This window comes from Heloderma suspectum, chromosome 3 (genome assembly GCF_057233095.1).
Source record: "Heloderma suspectum isolate Gila_16-S chromosome 3, 16-S_ref, whole genome shotgun sequence".
Taxonomy (NCBI): Eukaryota; Metazoa; Chordata; class Lepidosauria; order Squamata; family Helodermatidae; genus Heloderma; species Heloderma suspectum.
Genome location: NC_139460.1, coordinates 250,184,799 through 250,208,174, shown reverse-complemented (window position 1 = coordinate 250,208,174; position 23,376 = coordinate 250,184,799). Strand labels below are relative to the sequence as shown.

Here is a 23,376-nt window from a genome sequence, read left to right as displayed (position 1 = left end):
GAATAAAGAGAGCTCAGAAGAGGGACAAGTTGTTAATGTCGCTTTCTGTGCTCCAAAGGGAAACCTCTTTTAGACAAGAGTGGTTTTCAGGCCAAGAATTTCAAACTTGCAGAGAAACCTGTCCAGAACACACAAGTTGTTTGAACGGGTTGTAGAATTGTCACAGTAATTCGAGAAGTCTCTCCTAACCAAGTCCAGCTTTTCTAAAGGACTTGAAGATAAAGGGTTCAGATTCATTTCCCTCTCTCTTTCTCTCTGTCTTCCTCTGTGATTCACTCCTGATCAACTGCTGTTTCTGTGAGCATGTACAAGTGAAGGGGGATGGGGTGAAAAAGGGCAGGCATGTTTTGAGCCGCTTACTCATTAACTTTTCTTCTTTTTGATGAACCTAGAGTTAAATTCCACCCCCTTCCCCAAGTGACAATGCCAGTTATTTTGGTGTTCTCCCTCTCGCCCCCGTGTGTGTGTGTGTGTGTGTGTGTGTGTGTTAAACTTGTGTAATTTGTTGGCACAACTGAGCCCTGCATGTGTTTTAACTCAGCTTGGAAAGACTTTATTTGTTCCTTGTTAAATAATGTGCTTATGGAAAGATGCATAGTCTTTGACATGATATAAGAATTGCATGTAGAAATGTTATTCACACCAGAAAAGGGCTTTTGGGCTGAAGTCTTCGGTTTTATTGCCTTGTTACCTTAAGGCCAGTCATCTACTACATTTAGTTCAGCGATGCTGGAAGCAGCAAAAGCAGCTGTGTTTCTGCAAAATAATAAATGAACTTGTAATATTTTAAATGTAGGACTCTGAAGTTTTTATGATAGGGTTCCTGTGCCTACATCAGTTACATGACAAGTAGAAATTCAGCTTACAAAACTTCCATCAGCTATCCTGTTGCACCACTTGGAAAAGCTTCACCTGTTTAATTTCTGCCTGTCATACACCTCTTAGAAGCACAGGAGGCCTTGCCAAGAAAAAAAAAGTGGGGAAACCTAATTACAGCAGAATACAGAAGTGCTTTTCTTTGTCACCCTTTACCTGTGATTCATTTGGAATTCTGCTATTTACATGGTTTGAATCCTAAGCTAGATTAATTTAAGGACTTTCACTGAAGGAAAGTGTTCCTTTCTCTCTTCCCGTTCCCTACCTGCTCCACTTGCATCTCCCAAAATCCTCTCTTGAGGGTTGGGGGTTCTCATGAACAACGGTGGGTGGGGTATGGGGGCTGCTGGGGGAGGGGGAATCACCCCAGACCGAACTTGGATGTTATAGTAAGTTTTCCGTTCCTACCTCTCCCTCCGCTGTTCCCACCCCATCCCAAATTGCTCTGGAGGTCCCTCCAGCCCTCCAGAGAGAGGCTTTCAGGGGAAGTAGAGGGCTATTGGAATGGATGGGACACTTTTCTGCCATGAACTTCCCTAAGTTGACATCTTAGGATCCAGGCCAAGGTTTGTATAAGAATTGACTCTTCAAAATTATTCAAAAATAAATTGACAAAACATGGAAGGTGAAGGAGCAATAAGATGACTATGCTAGGCCTGTGTTTTATAGCTGTCTCATAACATATTGATAAATTATATATTTTGGGATACTTATAAATGGAGGGAAAATTTCAGGGCTGGCACATGTAAAATATTCTGATGACCATGCTGTATTAACATCTACCATTTACCATCCTTATTAGAGATGTGAAGCCTGGAAAAAACCCCAGAAACATTAGCAGGGGAAATGAAAAAAAGAAGTCTTCTTCCCAAATTTTTCCGGTACTCCCCCTGGCTCCATTTTCTCCATTTCTCTTCCCCACCGGTCCTTCACATCTCTAACCATGATCACCCTCTCCTTCACCTATTATCTGTATCGGTACAACTGTCAACATGCCATCTGAGGTTTGATTCTTGATGGCTGGAATCCTCAAGGAAAGAAAGCAGACTTGGCCCTACCCTGTTGGTACCTCTGAATTCAACCTTTTATTTTCTGTGGTATAAGTGAATGGATTGCCATTCAGAGCTATGGGGAAAGGTAAAGCACTACATTTGCAGACACTATTGTATTGAGGACAAAACATGTCTTCCGCCACCATAGTGGGACTGCCAGCTATTGCTGAGGAGGATCTTCCCAAAAGACGCGTTGTGTCTTTGTGTGCCAAATGTTCAGAGATTCACTGACCCCTGCTTCATTCAGAGATGCGCTGCCAAAGGGCCTTGCAGTACAGAAGCCCTCCCTCCCTACACACGCTGCTCATTGTAACGACAGGCGTTATATATTATAATGTACGCATGTTATAAATGTGTGTATATGTAAGCTACGTTCAATGATTTCATCTCAGGATTTCATGACCGAGCAATGAAGGCCAGGCAAAGACAATGAGATAAGAATGGGCAATTAAGGCTGCAATCCTATAAACATTTACCCTGGAGTAATGGGGCTTATTTTTCAGTAGACATGCATAGGATTGCACTGTAAGTTGTATGAGTTTATGTAAACAGATTGCAATTGTTTAAGACTGAGTGATGAGCTGTATCCTACCTGTGCTTGTTCTGAATCCAGTGATCATTATTCCCAACTAAATATGCATAGGACCGTAGCTTCAACCATCCTGTTTCTGAAGTTATGGTCCAAGGTTTCTGGAACTGAGTAAGACTTGTCCCACTTCATGGTAAAGGGGATACTATTCAGAGGTGTCTCTCTCCCAAACACTTCATGGCATAGTCTCAGCAGACTGAGACTGAGAAAGTGGTTGAGGGAATATTTTAGCTAGTTACCTTGTATTGTGGGAAGCATTTTGGGAGTCAGAGATAAGGGATATCTTTTGTTAACCTTGCATACCTGTTGTGAGTATTCACATCGATCCTTGGAAGGATTATTTAGATAAGTGAGAGCTGTTAGAATTGGCGTCATGAATCATATGCTTATTACATTCCAGTGCTCAGATACACCTTCAAGTAGAGGTGTGTGAAATACTTGTAACAAGATTCAGGACTACTTCAAATTAAATATTTGAAATAATACGTTCTTTCAAAATTTGTGGGTAATTTGCTCAGCGGATAATTTTTGTTCCATTTTCTTACCTCAGTAGCATTGCTTAATAAGAACAAAGTGTCAACAAATGCTGGCCATTTTGATTTGAAACGTGAGCGGTATCTGAGGCAAATGTAGGCCTGTATTTTAGAAAATTAGGTGGATGATTTGAAAGATACAACTCCTTCAGGACTACAAAATTAACAAAAAACACCACTTGATAAGGCAAAACAAAATCTGTCATTATATTAATTACGCTGGAAATTAACGTGCAAAACACACCCTATAGAGTCAATCCAACTCAATTTCAGCTTAGTAATTACTGTGTGGTGAGAGCAAAAGGTGTTGAGAGCTCTGAGGAAACCTATTCCATCACTTGCAAATGTGTAGTAGGTCGATGTCATTTTTCTGTCTAAACCCCCAAAACTCTGTGGCAAACTGGAATATCTTTTATCAGATTGAGTAGGCTGTTTTCTATGAATGGTCACGCCAAATGAACCAGTTAGTGTCTTCAGGTGTTTTGACCTAGTTGCTATGATGATGCAACCTTCTAGTTTAGATTTTTTATAAAATTCTTCTTTGTATGGTAAGAATCCTGTATGTTACTGTTGATCCCATAGATAGAGAAGCGCATACGTAGTCAAGAGATCTGTTATCTCCAGCACTTGAAGCACTTCTAAAATGTTCTGGCAAATTTTTGTAGGACCAGCAGACATTTGACTCATGAAAAAATAGCCAAATAACGTCAGGCTCATTTTCCAAAAACAATCCCCCACTGCCCCAATATATTTGAGATGCCTCCTGCTGGAAATGCTGGTTATTTTCTGCTGCTGCTGCTGCTACTACTACTACGAAGTTGGAATTTCAGCATATGAGGGCAAGATTTCCCATCTCCCCCTCTTTTGCAGTTTAATAACGGGTGGTAGGAGGCTATTTAATCTTCACACCATGCATGAGAATATGCAACTGGATAGACTGTGAAAAAGAGTTTCATCTTGTTATGATAGCATTTCATCCCATGATTAAGTTAGGTGGATGTGTTGTTATGGAAATATTTAAGATGGCATGAGGGCTATTATAAAACAGCAACAACCTTGTTTGTATTCATGTTCTGCCTGTTATAAAAATATCCAAGCCAACTGACCCTCAGGATAAAAATGCATAAATTATAATAACACAAACAACACACACAAAAATCAGTAACATCACTGAAAACACTGCAAAAGATTGCTGTCAGTCTAAAAGCAAGCAGCAATGGGGCCACAGCTGAAAAGCCCTCGTCTCATGTTTCAGTCGTTACGACAGTGGGGTGGAGACCTGGAATCTTCCTCTATGCTTTGTGTCAATAAGCTGTTATTTTCTCTGTGACTCTTAGTTTTGTGGTAAAAATGCCCCACACAATTGGGGCATGATTCAGTCCACTGCAAAACAGTAGATCTCAATAGGGCTCATACGAGTTCTGTTTTCCCTCCACCACATGTCTACTTGCATGCACAGGTGCCACTTGGAAAAATGGGAGGTCTGTGCATGCTTCTGCTATCTACCTAGCCCTCCCCTTGGGAGCACAAGTAACTTGAATTGAGGGATGCTGGATGGATAAACGGAAGGTGCACATATTACCCATATACCCTAATGATAACTCATGCTGTGTATGTGCTCGTGTACTGCTCAAGGGTAAATTAGCCCTTGGAGGGCTGTTGTGTCGTGTGAACTGGCTTATTAATTTAAATGTGTCCCATGTGTTTGAAGCCTACAGTACCATCTTCAGTCACTAGGTGGAAGAATTGCCTAACCTGCACCTGGCTTTGCTGTTGATACAATTTGACGCCAAGTTGAGACTAATCCAAGGGACAGTTTTACAGCTGCCCCTTTGGGGGAATGGCGTGGACAAGGGGCTATGGGGGTGGATCATGGCAGGGGCCATGTTTAGGGGTGCCAGAAGCCGTGGCTTCGCTCAGATGGGGCAGTTACAATGTGACAGCTTTATCACTTTTCTCGAAGGCTTCGGTGTATCAAACTAAAGGCAATTCCAACCCAATCAGAGTCACGTCTGTTTGCTAGTAAATAAGTAATTGAAAATTGTAGTCGGTACCAAGGATTTTTGTTGAATCTGAGGAAGTAACAAATATGTAAATCTTTAAAATAGCTTGTGATGTCAGCAGGATTGTTTCCTTTTTATTAAATAATGAGGAATGTATTTAGTTATTCTGTAATAGTAGATATTGATCGCAGTATTGTCAGTTAAATCAAAATGCATAAGTATTTAATGTTGAACATTTTCCTGTCTTTTCCTTTCCTGTGATATTTTAAATAATGCTATTAACTAGGGTGTTTTTCTTCAGGGCAAGAAATATTAGTTTGGCTATTCTGCTTCAGTCATCTAATCCTTGGTATTTTCTCCTGCTGTCTAGTTGTGGCAGAGTATGGCCTAGATTATGTGTGGATACGGGATATATGTGGAGGATATTGCCTTGGGTGTGCACACACAGGTTTTTCAGGCCCCTTTCTGTCCTAGGCTTGTACAATATGTCTTGCACGAGGCATTTCTTACAGGGATGTCATCTGCAGTGATTGCATGAATAGTTTCCAAACTAGTTAAATTACCTTAACCCATTGTGCTTTCACATGCTTAGTAAAACTAGATTATTTGCATCTCATTGATCTAAATTGCAGTGCATCCATCAATAATCCACAGTTTTTAACTGTGTGAAAATGATACTCTTGAGTGTCTGATAATTAGCAGGGCTCCACAGATTTTGGCTGACCTTGTTAGCTAGCCAAAATCTCTGCCCACCAAGATTTGGCCTCTACCCAAATGGGTGAGAGGCGAGATCTTGTTTCTGACATAACATTGAGTTTCAAAATGTAGGACAAGGTCAGGGACAATCCCCTTCTATCCTTCTTGGTTCTGAGTTTAGGAGAGTTGCTTGGTCTCATCCATGTCACAATGTGCTTCTGAGGTGCTTCAGCTGCCTTGGAGGTGCTGTCCAACAAGAACAAACACCAGCCACCCTCAAGCACCTTAGAAACACTGTACAATTGTGGTGATGAACCCCCTGTTCCTTCCCTCACCTCCGTTATGTGGGAGAGCATGGTGGAGGGCGGTGAGTTAATTGTGCTCACTAACAGGGAGAAGCGTGTTTGCTGGGACAAGTTAATTTCGTGAACCCCTGGGCCTCAGAATAATTTGCATGCTGCATTCTCTCTCCAAGACCATTCAGAAACTATGAGGTAGCATTGATAAAATCGATCAAGGTGCGAAGCCTGCTACCTAGGCCTGCCAATATCTGTTCTAGCCATTATTCCTCTGTCTTGTATGCTAGTAAGATTCTCTGTGACAAACTTGAATTTTAATCTGGGCTTGATTTTTGACAAGCAAAATCAAAATTTAGAGGTACTTTTATGTGATTACTGGGCACAATGTTTAGTCAGGTAGGGTTCTTATATTTCCGACTATGCAAATTGTCTTTGCAGGGACTAGCATTTATGTAGTCATAGCTCATGTGCTGTGAAGGAGCCAGTTGCTGAAAATCAGCAATATAAATATATGTCCCAAGTTATCCTCATAAAGTTGTGTTCCTGTGCATGACTCGCACCAGGAGGCGGAGCTGGAGGCAGAGTTATAGCCGGAGCTGAGCTGGGAAGTTTCAGGGCTGGACCTAGATGTTACTGAGCTCAAAGGGGGCTGTTAAGCTAGCAGAGGTCCAGAGGAGACTGAGAGCCATATATGCTCGCTGCCAGCCCCTCCTCTTCCTTGTCCTCAGGTGGACCAGCTCCTTCCTCCTGAGTAGACTCCTGGCAGTGGAGCCTTCTGGCAACCAAATGGACCCTCCTACAATGACTGGCTTCCCACCATGTCTGTTGCTGCCTTCACTCCTGAACAAAAGGGGAAAATCAGGCAAAAAAAGGGGAAAATCAGGATCGAGGCAGGGTTCAGGATGGGGTTGGAGAGATTATTGGGGGGCCCAGTCGAGGCATCCCTGAGATGTGGCTGTTTTGAAGTATTCCAAAGGGATGTCTTTGGACTGCTTCAGATTCTTCAAGGTCTTCAGTTGGAGTGGGGTTCTCTGTGAAGTCCCAAGTCCTCTGAAGAGGTTTCTCCAGGCTCTTGAGTCAGATGGGATCCTGATAGTTCTATACAAGAAGAGAGATAATGCATATGATTAAATGTCTTCTGATGGCTGTAGTTACATGCCACTGAAAGGCATTATATTAAGGTTTCAGTTCCATGATATATCTGTCATCCATGGCTTTGTCCGTCTGCACTGTGGTTTATGTATCATGAAGGAGATATTCTTCACAATCCGAAGCATAACTTTACTGACATACAAAAGAGTTTTTTTTTTAAATGCCAAACTTATTACAAACTTGACTTCATGCAGTTTTTTGCTCAGTCTTTGCATGCTGTGCTTAAATTGTAAAGATACATCGTTCATACAAAACTGAGGCTCCGTAACAGTAATAAATGGTAGCTAGTCTCGAACAGAAAAATCCTATGCATGTCTACTCAGAAGTAAGTCCAATTGAGTTCAGTCAATCTTCGGTCTACCTAGCTTACTGCTATGTAATTGTGTATAGAACTGCAGTCTTAATTTTGCAAATAGCTAGTTGATCAGATGTTACCCAGTCACTTTTCTTACTTCATTGGGAAGCTAAGCAATTTGTCACATTCTAGAACTACAGCCTAGTATTGCAATATTCCGCTCTTCCTTGGATGGCTGGTTCCAGAAGGTGGTGGTGGGGGGTTATTGCTCTGCCCTGTGGCAGATGTGCTATGATTCTTCAAGGCTCTATTTTATTCCCCATACTTTTCATTGCCTACATGAAACCACAGGGAGAAGTTACCTGGGGATCTGGGTTGAGGTGTTATTGATATGCAGGTGACATCCAGCTCTACCTTCCCTTTTCAACTAATACAGGTGAGGCAGTTGATCTGAACCAGTGCTTGGGCAGGGTAATGGACTGGATGAGGGACAATAAAATGAGACTTAATCCTTACAAGACAGAGATGCTGTTAGTGGGTGGTTTGTCTGTCCGGCTGAGTGGTTTCCACCCTTTTCCTAAAGGATCAGGTTCATAGTTTGGGTGGGTGGTGGGGAGGCGCTTGGATCTATCGTTGTCACTGGAGACACAGGTGGACTTAGTCACTCAGAGTGGCTATTATCAGCTTAGGCTGCAATACCAACTATGACTCTATCTGGACAGAGATAACCTTATGACAGTTATTCATGCTCCAGTAACTTCCTGTTTGGATTATTGCATTACATTATACATGGGGCTGCCTTTCAAAATGGCCTGGAAACTTCATTTAGTCCCAAACAGGGCTGCTAGATAGTTAACTGGGACAGGCTAATACTATCATATTATGCTAGTACTTTGCCATCTGCACTGGCTGCCAGTCCATTTCCAGACCCAGTTCAAACCTTTAAAGCCCATATTTGACTGTAATGCCCTCTTGTGGCAGGGCTGCTGTTGTGCCTGGTTTGGAAGCTGCATCTAGTGCAGAATGCAGCAGCTAAGGCACCCAGCTATTATACATGTGTTAAAGAACTGTACTGGCTGCCTATTAGCTACCAAGCCATGTTCAAGGTTTTGTTGTTGACACACAAAAGCCCTAAATAACCCAGGACCAGGATACTTAGCAAACCCAGCTGACCTGTAAGTTCTTCAGCGGGGGCCTGGTTGGCCTTTCCATGAACAACAGAATGTGACTATGTGAGCCTAAGCGGGCCTTCTCGATAGTGGCACCACCCTCTGGAACACCCTCCCATGTGAGGTAAGCGAGACAGAAAATGTGGTGAGTTCTACAGCCTTTCTGAAAACTTGTTTACACAAGCTTTCCCTGGCTTGTAACTGATCATGAGGCTGCCCTGTTTTACTGCATCCATCTATCTATCTAGTTATTGTACTACGTTTTAACTGTTTATTCTTATTTTGTATTATATGTGTTTTAACTGTGGTTTTTAATATTTTGTATGTAAACTGCTCAGAGATTTTATTATATTAAGCAGTATACCTTAGGGAGTGCCTCACCCCTTATGTCCCTGCCTGATCTCTGCGATCATCAGAGGGAGCTCTTCTGAGGGTGCCACACGCTCCTGAGGTTCGCCTCAGGAGCACATGGCAGTGGAGCATTCAGTGTTGCAGCACCCACCCTCTGGAATGCTCTGCCAATTAACATTAGACAGGCCCCCACAGTTGTGACATTCAGGTGTCTTCTTAAAACTTATGGCTTCACACAGGCTTTCCCTGAAGTGTGGCCCAGCCAGCTATGGTTTGTAGCAGACAATAAAGTATGCAGTTTTACTGCCAATTAGTTTTGTATTGTGTGTTTTATTGTTATATTTTATTCTGATGCCATTGCATTTTATGTTCTCCAGTTTGATCCAGGCACGTAAAGCGGTACATACATTTGATGAAAAATAAATAAATAGCTTGGGGCCAGGTTATTGAAGTAGTGTCTCATTTCCTGTCTACCTACTCGAATCCTAAGATCTTTGTCTGAGGTACTCCTGCAGATGGCCCCACCAAATGAGGTGAGGTGGGTGGCTACAAGAGAAAAGGCCTTTTCAGTGGTGGCACCCTATCTGTGGAATGCCCTCCCCAGAGAGTCTTGCTTGGTGTCTATACAGTGGTCTTTTTGGTGCCAAGTGACATTCTTTGTATTCTCCCAGGCATTTTAAGAACTGTTTTGAGTGCTTTTACATCTTCACACTGGTTTATTTTACTGCTGGCTTTACTTTTGGTTTTTGCGCTGTGTTGTTTTTACCCTTTGTTGCTGGTTTTATCTTGGTTTCATTATGTCCTGTTTTTATAACTGTTTATTGTTTGTATTTTATGTTAATTTACCTGTACACTGCCCTGAGAGCTCTGGTGGGTGGTCTGAAAGTGCAATAAAGAAATAAAGGAGTATTATCCTTGAACAGTGCAATCTTCAACTCAGAAGTTAGCCCCATTGAGTTCAGTGGGTCTTACTCCTAGGTAAGTGTTCATAGGATTGTAGTTTAAAGGTTTATTCTCAGATTATTTGCCACCATTTATAGCAGGTGTATTCTCATTTAAATTGTAAATCATTGCTTTTGTTACCTCTTAATTCCTTCTTTTTAGAAAAACTCTTTTTGTACACAATGCATTTGTTTGCATACAAATATGGGGTATTCACAGGAAGAGCCTCCTAAATGTTCATGCAAACCCAACCATCTATTCCAGTGAATGATAAAGACAGACATTTCTGAATGGAAAGGGGGAGATCTGTGCTGGTGAGGATTTCATTGTTTGTTTAAAACATTGTTTGTCCCATCTTCTTAAAAAAAAAAAAAAAAAGACTCTTGAGGTAGCTTAATCATATTTTTAAAATACAATAAAGAAGTAAATAAAGCTAAAAATCAGACCTTATTCTCTCAGGCCTTTACAAGAATTTGTAACTGCTGCTTGTCTTATTTAAAATGATATGTTAAATGCTATGTTTCAAAACTATCTTTCTATGTGTTTTAGCTGCATGGTTATTTATCTTTTTTCAAATTCTGTTTTTTCAATTTTTTTTTTACATTTATTATATTTATATCCTGCCTTTTTTCCTGCTAGGAACCCAAGGTGGCTTATATGATCCTCCTCCTTTCCATTTTATCCTTGCAACAACCCTGTGAATAGTTTAGGCTGAGAGTCAGTGACTGGCCTGAAGTCACTCAGTGGGCTTCATGGCCAAGTGGGAACTAGAACCCAGATCTCCTGCATCCTAGTCTAGCACTCTAACCCCTATGCCACACTGGCTCTCGATTGTTGCTGCTATAAAAACAATTCTTTCAGTATGTTTTATCATTAGTTTTATTGTATTTGCTTTCATTATGTATGTTGCCCTGAGAGCTTCGGATATAGGATGACTCATAAACTGAAAAATAAAGAAATAAACCAAACATATCCACCAAAAATGAGCAGCAAAATCAGTCAAATAGCTTAAACTTTAAAAAGCACTGAATGTATGGCTGAGCAACAACAATTTTCTTCTAGGTAGGCACTGGATCAAATGATTATGGAGATGAAATTCCATAAGCAAAGCACCATCAATGAGAAGATTCCTTCTCAGATAGGTGCCCACCTCAGTTGAGAAGGTGGAGGCACCCAGAACCAGGTTTCCAGTGAAGATCTTGGGCCAACGATCCTTACAAATAGTTGGGTATGTATATATGGGACCTTTATATACAGGGTCCCTTATACACATCCTTAAATACAGCCCTGACCCAGGTTGTTCAGGACTTCCAAGATCTTTGCATTTTAGTGGAAATGAACTGGAAGCTAATGAAGCCCTTCAAGTACTGGAGAGAGATGTTCCATTCTATCTATGTTTCTTAGCAGCTTCACAACTGTATTCCAAAACCAGCTGAAGTTTCCAAAGTCTCTCATCCAGTGTACGGAATCTTCTGAGCCTGATCTCCTGTAGACAGATCTTACCTGTGGGAAGCCATTGTTAGTGTTGAGGTTGGGTTTGGATCCATATTTTTAACAGCTCAAGTGAAGCAGCTAAAGGCTCAATGAATGCTATAGACAGAACACAGTGGCCACAATCTAGTACAGATGTTAAGGGCACTTACTGAAATTAGTGATTGAAAGTGCACTTAATGTCTTGGATATGTTTCAGCATATGTTTCAGCACTTCAGCAGAAAATATTGTGGCCCATCTCAGGTCCCTCTAGATGTTCTGGACTACAACTCCCATCAGCACCAAGGCAGCATAGTCAATAGTCAGGGATGATGAGGGGCTGTGGTCCAGTACATTTGGTGGAAGCCAGGTTGGGGAAGGCTGAAATCTAAAGATGGTTTACATACTGATTAGACCAAACTATTGTCATTTATAGAGCAGACTGCTTTGTAAATGTCATTCATCATTCCATGAAACTTCCGAAATAGGTATCTGTTTAAGCCATCTGTGTATGGTTTCATTTACCTTTTCCCAGTAATATTTTCTACCCGCCCCATCTGATACTCCTAGCTACATTGTTTCTACCAGTACTTTGTAGTGACAGTGTAGCTAATTCCAGTTTGCACTGTTTTTCTTCTTCTGGGAGTGAGTAGGCAATGTAATTTTTTTCTTGAACTGAGTATGGAAGTGTTGAGGATACGTGAATTTGCATATTTCACTATTTGCTACAAACACATCCATGTAGCATTTAACACTGGGATGTTCAGAACTATTGCTGAATTTTCCTGTGGTAACTACGTATTTGAATACCACTGGAGAAACGCAAACTTCATAGTGATTGTTTTAGCAATAAGTGCAAGCGTAGCTGTATAGTTAGTTTGTAATTTTTTTTTTACAAGTTACTTACAAATTGGCTCCGAACTTTCCCACCTCTATTAAACTGTGTATTGGCTTGCACAAATATGTATAAACAAAAAAGAATGGGTTGCTAGTCTGGCATGAGAAGTGTGGGAATTGTAACAACTGCGTTAATGACTGATATCCTGGTGTTGCATTTTCTGCCATGTCATTCCCACTGCTATAATTTTGTATTTCCATGTGAAAAACCCTTATGTGGTGGGACGATCCCACTCTCCACAGATGCCCATGATAGTCAACTGTGGCACATCCTGGAGCTTAAAAGAAGGAAAAGAGCCAGCTCTTTTTCCAATTTATTGAAAGCTTTTCTGCTTGAACTACTGGAGGTATATATTTAATGGCCAAGCCTTGACTGGTTTAAATTTCTAGTGCAGGTAAATAATTCCTCTTAACGTCATTAACGCTGTCCAAATTGATACTTGTGTTTCCAGTACAAGGAAGAGGAGATAACATTGCAGTGACTGGATTCACAAACTACATTTTTTAAATCCATGACAAGCCATGGTGCCCGTGGGTGCCATCTTGAATATTCAACTGTGTGAACCCAGCTGATGGGGGTTATGGGAGGGTTGAGTATTCTGGGTTGGAGGTTGAATATTGAGGATGGCCCCTGCCAGTGCTGCAACTCGTACAACGAGCCATGTTGTTTCATGCGAACAACCCAATGAACTGACTTGCAACTAAGAAAGAGGATGCTGAAAATCGGAATCATTTTGTCCTGTGTAACAATACAACAAGACTAATATAAGGCTTACGACTGTATAACATAGCTGTGAGGGAGTGTCTGAAAGATTCGATAGAGGCTTTTGCAGAGGGCTCAGTTGTCAAGTGTAAGTGCCTAAATCAAAACTTCATTCTGTTCTCTGCAAAACTTCATGCTGTTGATTTGGCCCTTGATGGCTGATCTACACCAAACCTAATGCTCTCTAGATATGTTAGACTTCAGCTCCCATAATCCCCACCCAGCTGTGCTGTCTGGGAGATTATGGGAGTTGTAGTCTAACATATCTGGAGGGTGCTAGGTTGGGGAAGGCTGATCTGCACCATATGGGCTAAGAGCTTTGTGGTGTCCTCTCTGTGTGGGGTCTCATCAGATAGTTGCTGAATGTGCAGTGGGGTCTGGGCTAGCTCGCACGGGCCCATGACCCCTTCATGTCACATGAGCCTTTGTGTGGGGGTTCATCTGAACCCCTCTGTATACTCAGAAATAAATAGTTCCAGCGAAAAATAACTATGTTATAGCATTTTGCTGCCTCTCGTCTCTTGCTCTAAAACATCTATCCACGGCAATACAGGAAGGTTCAGCATCTCACTAGGTGAAGGCTAGGTTTTTGTTTTGTTTTGTTTTATGCTGGCTGAAGGGAGAACAAAGGGTTCTGCTCAATATCAAGAATATCTGAATTTACTCCCTTGCTGTAGATGTTGAAAAACCAGCATTAACTCAATCTGGAACCCTGTGTGTGTGTGTGCTACAGATATCTCTGTCTTTTATATGAACAGAGCTGGCAGCTCCAGACTTGTACACTCATAGCACAGATGGAGCCTTTGCTCCCATTTCAGGGAGTGAGATGGCTGCTTTGCATTCACAGGACTCCCCAGCCCACAGGAGATCACTGGATCAGAGTGTCTGTCTGTTGGCAGAATAGTCATGCGTGTTCCGTGGCTTTGTGATTGAAAATCACCATCCTAACCTTGCTTAGTCTTAAACAGGCGATTTGAAGACATACCGTTTCGCTGGAAGGTGGGGCACATTACAATACATATTGCTGAGAAATCTAATCCCAGTAATATTTGTCTGTGGACAGGCAGCATTGTTCTCTTAGCTTGTGTTTGCTAAAGCTGGATGCCCATGTAGGCAAACAGACATGCTTTAGATATACAAAGAACTGGAATGCTTTTTAGTATTGTTTTGCTTTGAATCCCTGCTTTGCCAAAGCTGCTTGTCCTGTAGCTCTAATCTAGCTTTATCATCAAAGTTAAGTGTGCTAAAAAGTGCAGGGAGGAGAATATATTAAGGACAGTAGAACAATATATCCCCCCGTTTAAAAATCTCTCACAATAGTGTGTAAAGTATTTTCTCTTTGCCTATGGCATGCAGTTCACTAAAGGAGAACCTCCATAGGTCTTATATATCCTAATGGAGCTTTTTCTAATCTGGTGTCCTCGGGATGTGTTGAACTACCACTCCCATCATCTCCAGCCATCATCCCAACACATCTGGAGGGCACCAGGCTGGGGAAGGCTTGTCCTGAGGTTTAACACTATAGATAGATAGATAGATAGATAGAGATATAATTTAATACCCAGAACTTTGGATTTTGTTGAAATGACTGGGGCAATGTGAGTCTGTTAGGCCATTTGCCAGGTGTTTTCAAATGGGCATTGCGATTGGTTTTGGTTTTGATTTAAGTTGGCTAAAATAGGGTGTGTTCTTCTGCATGAGAGTATGGCGTGTGTATGTGGGCGGGGAAGGGGATGTTTGTTCAGTTTAGATTGCTATATTGCACTTTGCTGCTTCACCCTATCAGTATTTTATTTTATTTATTTCCAAGCTAATGTTTAACAAGGCTGCACCTAGTTGTTTTATGATATGTAGCCTTAGGAATTCATTGTGTAAAAGCATTTGGCTGTGGTTTTATGGAGGAGCAGGTGGAGATGATGATGTATCATTTACTGCCCAGATTGGCAAAGCACCTACAGATTCTGAAACTAGAGTGGCAGAGGTGATACTTAGGAGAACCTGCCACACTGAAAACCTCCTAAAACATTTCAAAAACGTTGGCTATCCTCCCAATGGCCATGCACAAACCTACAGTCTTTGGCTATGGTTGAGTGTGCTTGCTTAACTATGTTTTTTACATGATGCTTAAGTGATGGAGCAGTGTCGTCCTGCCATTTAATCAAGTTCTGCAAAGCTTGTGGACCATGAACCTGGAAGCAGTCCACCAGTGGTGTGTTATGTGGCCCACCAGGCCTTTGACAACGCCATATCCTGTTTTTGCAGTCCCAGACTGTAGTATGTGTGACCTGTCTCTTTAAGGGACATGTCTAGGTTGTAATAGTAGCTCTCCTTCCTCCTTAGGTGGCTGTGGTTTTCTCCATGATCCACTTAGAACTGGGGTCTCTTCACTTGTCTGCAGAGCAAGCTCAAGCAAGTTCCATTGTTTGGTTGGTATCTGTCCTTCAAGGATAAAGAAGGTTCTCAAAATTACCATGACCACTGCTGCTTCTTGGCCTTAGGACAGGCAAATTGGAAGGTCTCTCACATAGTGAGTACTCTCCACCAAACTCCAGAGCTAGACAAGGAAATACCACGTGGTGTCCAAACTGGGCTTTGCCAGCCCTGAAACAATGTTTACAGAAGGCCTGAAAGTTGTTACTAAAAACCTGCCTGAGGCAAGCTTTCAAGTCTCCTTCTGAACTGAGCTTGACTGGTAATTTGGGGGAGAATTGAAGAAGATGAGAACAAGACCTTCTTTTCGACCTTACTGTAAGACAGCCTTCCCCAACCTCGTGTCTTCCATGCTGGCTGGGGGATGCTAGGAGGGCACCAGGTTGGGGAAGGCTTCTGTAATCAGTGCAAACAACAAAGCAGAAGATTGTAAGATTGCAGTTCTCTCGCATTGCATTGGCAATAAAGCACTGGAAATATACAACGGATACCAACCAAACAGTTCAGTAGCCTGAGCTTGCTATGCAGACAGGTGAACAGACCCTAAGCAGTTCTAAGTGGCTGCTGGCTCATGGAGAAACCCACACCCATCCCAGGAGGAAGGAGAGCTGCTATCACAACCCAGACATAATTCTTAAAGAGACAGGTCACACATACTACACATATAAGGCCACAATAACAGGAGGCTTGTTGAGTCTTTGTGGATTGCCATACATGTCTGATAGCACACCTGATTTAATATGGACTCTTCTGTGTGTGATGCCGAAGGGCCATTTCATTTTTCCTGTATGGAAAAAAAGTGTGTACCATCATGTTTGAACATGCAACTGATTTTTTCCTGCAAATGTGCAGAACAGGCAGTTTATTTATTTATTATTATTAAATTTATTAATCGCCCATCTGGCTGGTCACCCAGCCACTCTGGGCGATGTACTGCGTATAATAAAACAGTTTAAAACAATAAACTTCTACAATACAAACGTTTTCTAAAATACCCTAACCCACCCCAAATGCCTGCCTGAACAACCACGTTTTTAATGCACAACGGAAGCCCATTAAAGATGGGGCATGGTGGAGTTCCCTAAGGAGGGAGTTCCACAGAGTGGGGGCCACCACAGAAAAGGCCCTCTCCCTTGTCCCCACCAGTCTAGCTGTCCTGGCTGATGGGACAGAGAGAAGGCCATCTGAGGCCGATCTTGTTAAGCGGCCTGTCTGATGTTGCTGGAGGCGCTCCTTAAGATAGGCTGGGCCAGAACCATATAGGGTTTTAAAGGTCAAAACCAACACTTTGAATTTGGCCTGGAAAACAACTGGTAACCAGTGCAACTCCTTCAGCACTGGAGTGATGTGATCTCGCCAGCGGCTGCCTTTAATCAGGCAAGCTGCTGCGTTCTGTACCAACTGCAGCTTCCGAACCATCTTCAAGGGTAACCCCATGTAGAGCACATTGCAGTAGTCTAAATGAGAGGAGACCAGGGCATGTACTACCGATGGGAGCAGGTGGTTGGGAAGGAAGGGGCGCAGCCGCCGTATCAGATGGAGTTGATACAGCGCTGTCCGGCTCACAGCTGACACCTGAACCTCCATGAACAGCTGGGAGTCCAAAATGACCCCCAAGCTGCGGATCTGGTCTTTCAAGGGTAGCCGTACCCCATTCAACACCAGGTCAACATCCCCCAGCCTCCTCTTGTCTCCCACCAAAAGTACCTCGGTCTTGTCAGGGTTCAGCTTCAGCTTATTCCTCCCCATCCAGCCACTCACCATCTCCAGACATTTGGACAGGGATTCTACGGCCAACCTTGGTGAAGATCTGAACGAGAGGTAGAGCTGCGTTTCATCCACATATTGATGACACTGCACCCCAAACCTCCTGATGATAGCCCCCAGCGGCTTCACATAGATGTTAAATAGCATCGGGGAGAGGATGGAACCCTGTGGCACCCCACAAGTGAGTGGCCATGGAGCCGAAACCTCCTCTCCCAGTGCTACCCTCTGGTACCTGCCGGAGAGAAAGGACTGGAACCACCACAATATGGTTTCCCCAATGCCCAACCCCTCCAGGCGGTCCAGGAGGATACCGTGGTGAACGGTATCAAAAGCCGCTGAGAGGTCGAGGAGAGCAAGGAAGGATCATTCACCCCTATCCAAACCCCTCCTCATATCATTTACCAAGACGACCAAGGCCATTTCTGTCCCATGTCCAAGCCTGAAGCCTGACTGAAATGGGTCTAGATAATCAGTTTCTTCCAAGTGTGCCTTCAACTGCATCGCCACCACCCGCTCAGTCACCTTGCCCAAAAATGGCAGATTTGAGACTGGGTGAAAGTTGTTCAGAACTTGAGGATCCAAGGAGGGCTTCTTTAAGAGCGGTCTTATCACTGCCTCCTTGAGGGCTGATGGCATCACTCCCTCCTCAAGGGAGGCATTCACCACTGCCCTGATCCCCTCACCCAGTCTCTCTCTGCAGCCCATAATGAGCCAAGATGGGCAAGGATCAAGTAAGCAGGTGGTCGGCCTTACAGATGAAAGCACCTTGTCCACTTCATCAGGAGGAAGAAGCTAGAACCAATCCCACAAAACCAGTTTGCCACAGGCCGCCACTCACTCACTAACTGTATCCACAGCGCATGGAGTAACACCCCTAATCCAATCAATTTTATCTGCAAAGTGCCTTGCCAAGGCCTCACAGGAGGCCTTAGAATGCTCCAGTGGTTCAGGAGCCACAGGACCGACCAGGCTCTGGACCACTTGGAACAGCCTCCTGGGACAGCACTCTGAGACACGATAGAGGCAGCATAATACTCCTTTTTTGCTGCCTTCACCACCACGTGATAGGCTGAAGATTCAGCTCTAGCCCATGTCTGATTGTCTTTGGAGCGAGACTTCTGCCACTGGCGCTCTAGCCGTCTCACCTCCTGTTTCAGAGCTCGTAACTGTGGATTGAACCATGGTGCAGTCCGAGCCCTGTTCAGGGGGAGAGGGCGTTTCGGAGCCACCTGATCTAATGCCCCAGTGATTGCGGCATTCCAGCCACCCACCAGGGTCTCAACCGAGTGGCCGTTGGTGTGCCCCAGAGAATCCCCAAGCGCGTTCAGGAATCCATTTGGATCCATAAGATGCCTGGGGCGGACCATTTTAATGGGTCCTCCACCCCTGCGGAGGGGTTGTGGAACCGAGAAGTCCAACGTCACCAGATAGTGATCTGACCATGACAAGGGGGTGGTGGATATACCCCCGACTTCCAGATCACTCCCCGCTTCTCCAGAGACAAACACAAGGTCTAGTGTATGACCGGCTACATGGGTGGGCCCAGTTAGGATATGGTGCAGCTCCCAGGAAGCCATGGTCTCCATGAAGTCGGAGGATGGCCTCCGAATGTACGGTGAAGTCCCCCAACACCAATAAGTTAGGGGACTGTACACGCACATCAGAGACCACTTCAAGCACCTTGGCCAGGGAGTCAGTCGTGCAGCGGGGTGGACGGTACACGAGCAGAATCCCCAGACTGCCCTTTGGGCCCAACCTCCAGTACATGCACTCAGCAACCTTGGTCTCCCGGAGAGGGGGTCTGGTGAAGACCAAGGACTCTCGGTAGATAACAGCCACTCCCCCTCCCTGATCCCCAGCCCTCGGCTGCTGTGCATACGAAAATCCGGCTGGACACATGGCTGCAAGGGTTGCAGCAGCAGCCTCGCCCAGTCAGGTCTCCGTAATACATGCCAGGTCTGCACCCTCATCCAGGATCATGTCATGGATGAGGGAGGTTTTCTGGGTAACAGACCTGGCATTGCAGAGCAGCAAACGAAGGCCAGAAGATGGGGTCACGCCTCCCCCAGCCATCTTTTGGCTCTGGACAGGCCCGGAGCAGGGGACAGATACTACACATCTCCCTTGTTCCCCTTACCTGGCATGGCCTGCCCCTAGCGCTCCGCCAGCGCCTGCCACCCAGCCTCGGTATGTTCTGGCCCCCAACAGTCCCCCCACTGTCTCCATCAGGTGGACACATGGACACATGCCTCCTCACTCCCGCCTATCAGGCAGGCTAGCCACCCCTAAAAACACAACAAAATCCCCAAGAAATTAAAAAACAAAACAAAAAACAATTAAAAATCCCCTTAAAAATAATGCTAGGCAGGAGTCCACAGGGAAGGCCTGGTGTTGGTGGCGGCAGCAGCAGCCCAGCAGCAGCAGGCACGCCTCTTCCCCGGTGGTGGTGGTGGTAGCTTCTCCTGCAGGCCCTGGCTCTCCCAGGCCACCTCAGCCAGCCAGCTTATGTAGCCCCTCCAGGAAGGGGCAGGTGGAAGCAGCACAGCTGGCTCCGTACCTGGGGGCCTGGTCAAAATATTGTCTTTCCCAGCAAAGTTCACCCCTCATCTTCTTTCCTGCATAAATTCCTCATCCTCCCCTGGTGAATCTCCATCTTAATCTCTGTCTCTTCCTCTGTCTTGGCACAGCATGAGCTGAATCTTCTTTCCTCCTTGAATTCTTAGCAGAACCCATACTGATCTCTCTCCAAGCTTCCTTGGTAAGAGAGAGAGAGGGAAAAGGGCATGAGAAGAAGGAATTCTTTTCTATTTTGTGCATGCAGTTGATGTACGAAAAGGAGGCAGCTCAGACAGTGGGCAAGAGAGAAACCTGCATGCACAAAATAGAAAAGAATTCCTTCTTTCTCTTGCCCTTTTCCCTCTTTCTTTCCAAGGAAGCTTGGAGAGAGATCAGTATGGGTTCTGCTAAGAATTCAAGGAGGAAAGAAGATTCAGATCATGCTGTGCCAAGACAGAGGAAGAGACAGAGATTAAGATGGAGATTCACCAGGGGAGAATGAGGAATTTATGCAGGAAAGAAGATGAGGGGTGAACTTTGCTTGGGAAGACAATATTTTCTCATAGGTCATTCCAGCTCTTCCAATCTGACTTGCCTTCATAGAAACTGGGTGGGAAAGGAGATCCAAGACCAGACTCTGTGGGTTGGCTTCCTGTTCTCCTTCTTGGATTACTTCAGCAACCTGGGTTCCAGGTGCCAGTTGTATATTTAAAGGGGCCAGCGGCAACTACATTTCTGCAACCCTGTGGAAGGCATTTTTGTGCATGCTACAAGTGTAGGGGAAGACAAAGGGATTTTTTTTTTTTTTTTTTTAGCAAGACTGGCTATAGAGCCCTCCCACGAATGCAGTGTATAATATATTGCACAGCATGTAGCAGAGCTGGCTGCCAAAGGCAGTTATTCATATCACTGTAACTGGAAAAACCACACACCAGGCAGGTAGAGCAAGTACTCCAATGTCAAGGAACGTTTGGAAGACTGATCAAGATGTAGCCTTACATATCTTATCCAGTTGTTTTTATAAAGTCAGCTGTCACAACCAAATTGGCATGTCTGAGCAAAGCTATGTAGAGATGAGCACACTTAACCAAACGATTGCAAAGCTACTCAAAGTGGGATAAGCATCAGCACAGAGATAAACGTAGGCTGAACTGTGAGCAGAAGCCTGTGGCAAAGCAATCACTTCATATATGGGACATAACTTTGGACAGAGGTACTTGACTCACATTCCCACCCTCCAAATATGGCAGCATGAATTGGCTTCTAGACTGCAGTTTAACTGCACCAGAGTTACCTGGGTTTGCATCAACTATGATAAATTGTTAGGCAGCATCACTCTTTCTAATCTAGGGATGTATGGAAGTCACTTACCTTTTTGATGAGGCAATTTGCAGTGGGGGGGAGGCGTGGAGCGCCTCCCCCCGAAATCCTTCTCTGGCCGGCTCCGCTCTGCGGAGATTCCACAGAGCCGCTGGCCAGGGCCGCCCACAGCTGGAAATCCGACCACTAGACAACTTTGTTCCAGAAGGGAAAAAAAAACAACACCGGCGTACGCAAATGGCAGCGGCTATGGTGGCCGCCATTTGCGTTCCCTATTTTTTGCCGATTTATCTTACGTAAATATTTACGTAGGCTAGAACGGCGAAAAATAAAGGAACACAAATAGCGCCCACTACGCTATTTGTGTTGCCCTTTTTTCGCCATTTTATCTTACGTAAATATTTACGTAAGATAAATCGGTGAAAAATAGGGAACGCAAATGGCGGCTGCCATAGCTGCTGCCATTTGCATATGCCGTTGTGGTTTTTTTTGGATTGGCTTGCTGTGATAGGCTACGTAAATACTTAGGTAGCCTATCACAGCAAAGACCAGGACAACAATGGCAGCTGCAGCAGCTGGTCGAAAGACCAGCCGCCGCCGCCATCCGGAACATCCGCCCCAAGTAAGCCTCATCCCGGGGGGAATCTGCGGGGGCGGGGCGTTCCGCCATGGATTTCAGGGGGCCGAATGCCAGTGCATTTGGCCTCACTGAAATCTGTGGGGGAATTCTCCGCCATCTCTATTCTAATCACGAACTCAGGGCTGAGTGAGGCTAGGATTGTAACCAAAACAGAGCCAGTAAGAAACGAGAAGGAAGTATTGCCATGCACAGGAACCCTGAGGCTTACAGAAGTCCAAAAAAGCCTTTAAAAATACCCGAAGGAGGCAAAAGCAGTCCAATGAGGACTGAGCATGCTCAGGACTCACAGGGTTGTATACAATATTAGTCCTACTTGGAGTAGACCCATTGAAAGGAATGGGACTAATGTAAGTCCCATTCATTTAATGGGGCTACTCTAAGTAGGACTAACATTGGATACAACCCACAGAATGTAGAGTGATAGTTGGAAAAGAAAAACCAACGGGCATGGGTTGGAACGGGCATTTCATGGAGGGAATGGCTGGCTGCAACCCTGAACAGGAGCACTCCTCTCAGGAGGGAGAACATACTGCTACATTTTTGCAGGCCCTGCTTGTCCTCTTTAACACAAGCTAGCGTTAACTGGTTTATCCTATTTGGATATTATAAATATGTGTTGTTTTATGACAGTTGCAGGTTTGGCAGGGGAGGTGGGTGCATTTCCTATTCGTTGCCTGCTGGCAGGAAGTACCCAAACCCTTTGACTTACAGATGCCAGGGAATGATTCAGTCCCAAATGTTATTACCCCACTTGGGTTATCATCGTTCTCTTTCTAAGTGGTTGAGATAGAATTGTTTTAATAACCTTTTCAAACTTAGATATTTTTTACTCTGTATGAAGAACAGCTTTATTGAGTTTAGATTTGGTCCAGTTTGGTGAATTTTCTTTCTTCACTAGATTTCTAGGGACCTTTGTTTAAGTAAAAATGTTTAAGTCTGAAAATGTGATTTCAGTCCCAAGTCTTCTCAGCAGCTCTCAAAGCCTCTGTTCTTCTCATCTCTAAGACTCTTTGTATAAGGCAGCCTTCCTCAACCTGGTACCCTCCAGATGTTTTAGACTACGACTCCAGCATTCCTAACCATTGGCCATGCCAAGTAGGGCTGATGGGAGTTGAAGTCCAAAACATTTGGAGGGCACCAGGTTGGGGAAGGCTGATATGAGGCCTGCTTCACTATTTTGTTAATTGGATTCTTTTTCCCCACACCACAGTATTTTATTTGCATTGAATGCTCTTCTGTCCCTGTAACAAAATGATCAGATCAACACCAGTTACCAGTAGGGACAGGAACTGAAACTTCGTTTGTAATATCTTTAAAAAAGACTCATTTGGGCAACAACTAATAGATTTTGGCCCATTTCATGGGACACAATTTGCATAAGTGTCAAATGACTCATCCAGCAATCAGTAAGCATCTCCCTCTATCCCAGTAGCATTGACAGCCTCCCAGCCTATAAAAATTTGTATCTACCTGGCTTCAAGAGATGTTCTGTTGATGTCATTATTTTAAGCATGTCATTAATTAAGCAGTTCATATTATATCAATTTAAAATAAAAACTCCTTCTGTTTTAATGT

The 23,376-nt window shown here is 44.0% G+C and overlaps 1 protein-coding gene across 16 annotated transcripts in view; it reads left to right on the top strand.

The window, feature by feature from the left end:
* Nucleotides 1-23,376, top strand: part of TCF7L2 (transcription factor 7 like 2) — a 256,898-nt gene that overhangs the window by 17,181 nt on the left and 216,341 nt on the right. The window contains exon 1 of one of the 16 annotated variants that reach the window (XM_084846197.1): nucleotides 20,324-23,376. This exon is cut by the window's right edge and continues 54,221 nt beyond it. The exons of the other annotated variants lie outside the window; for them this stretch is intronic. The gene's annotated coding sequence lies outside the window, so the exon portion shown is untranslated. Of the gene's footprint in view, nucleotides 1-20,323 lie in introns of those variants that run through there. 16 annotated transcript variants of the gene reach the window in all.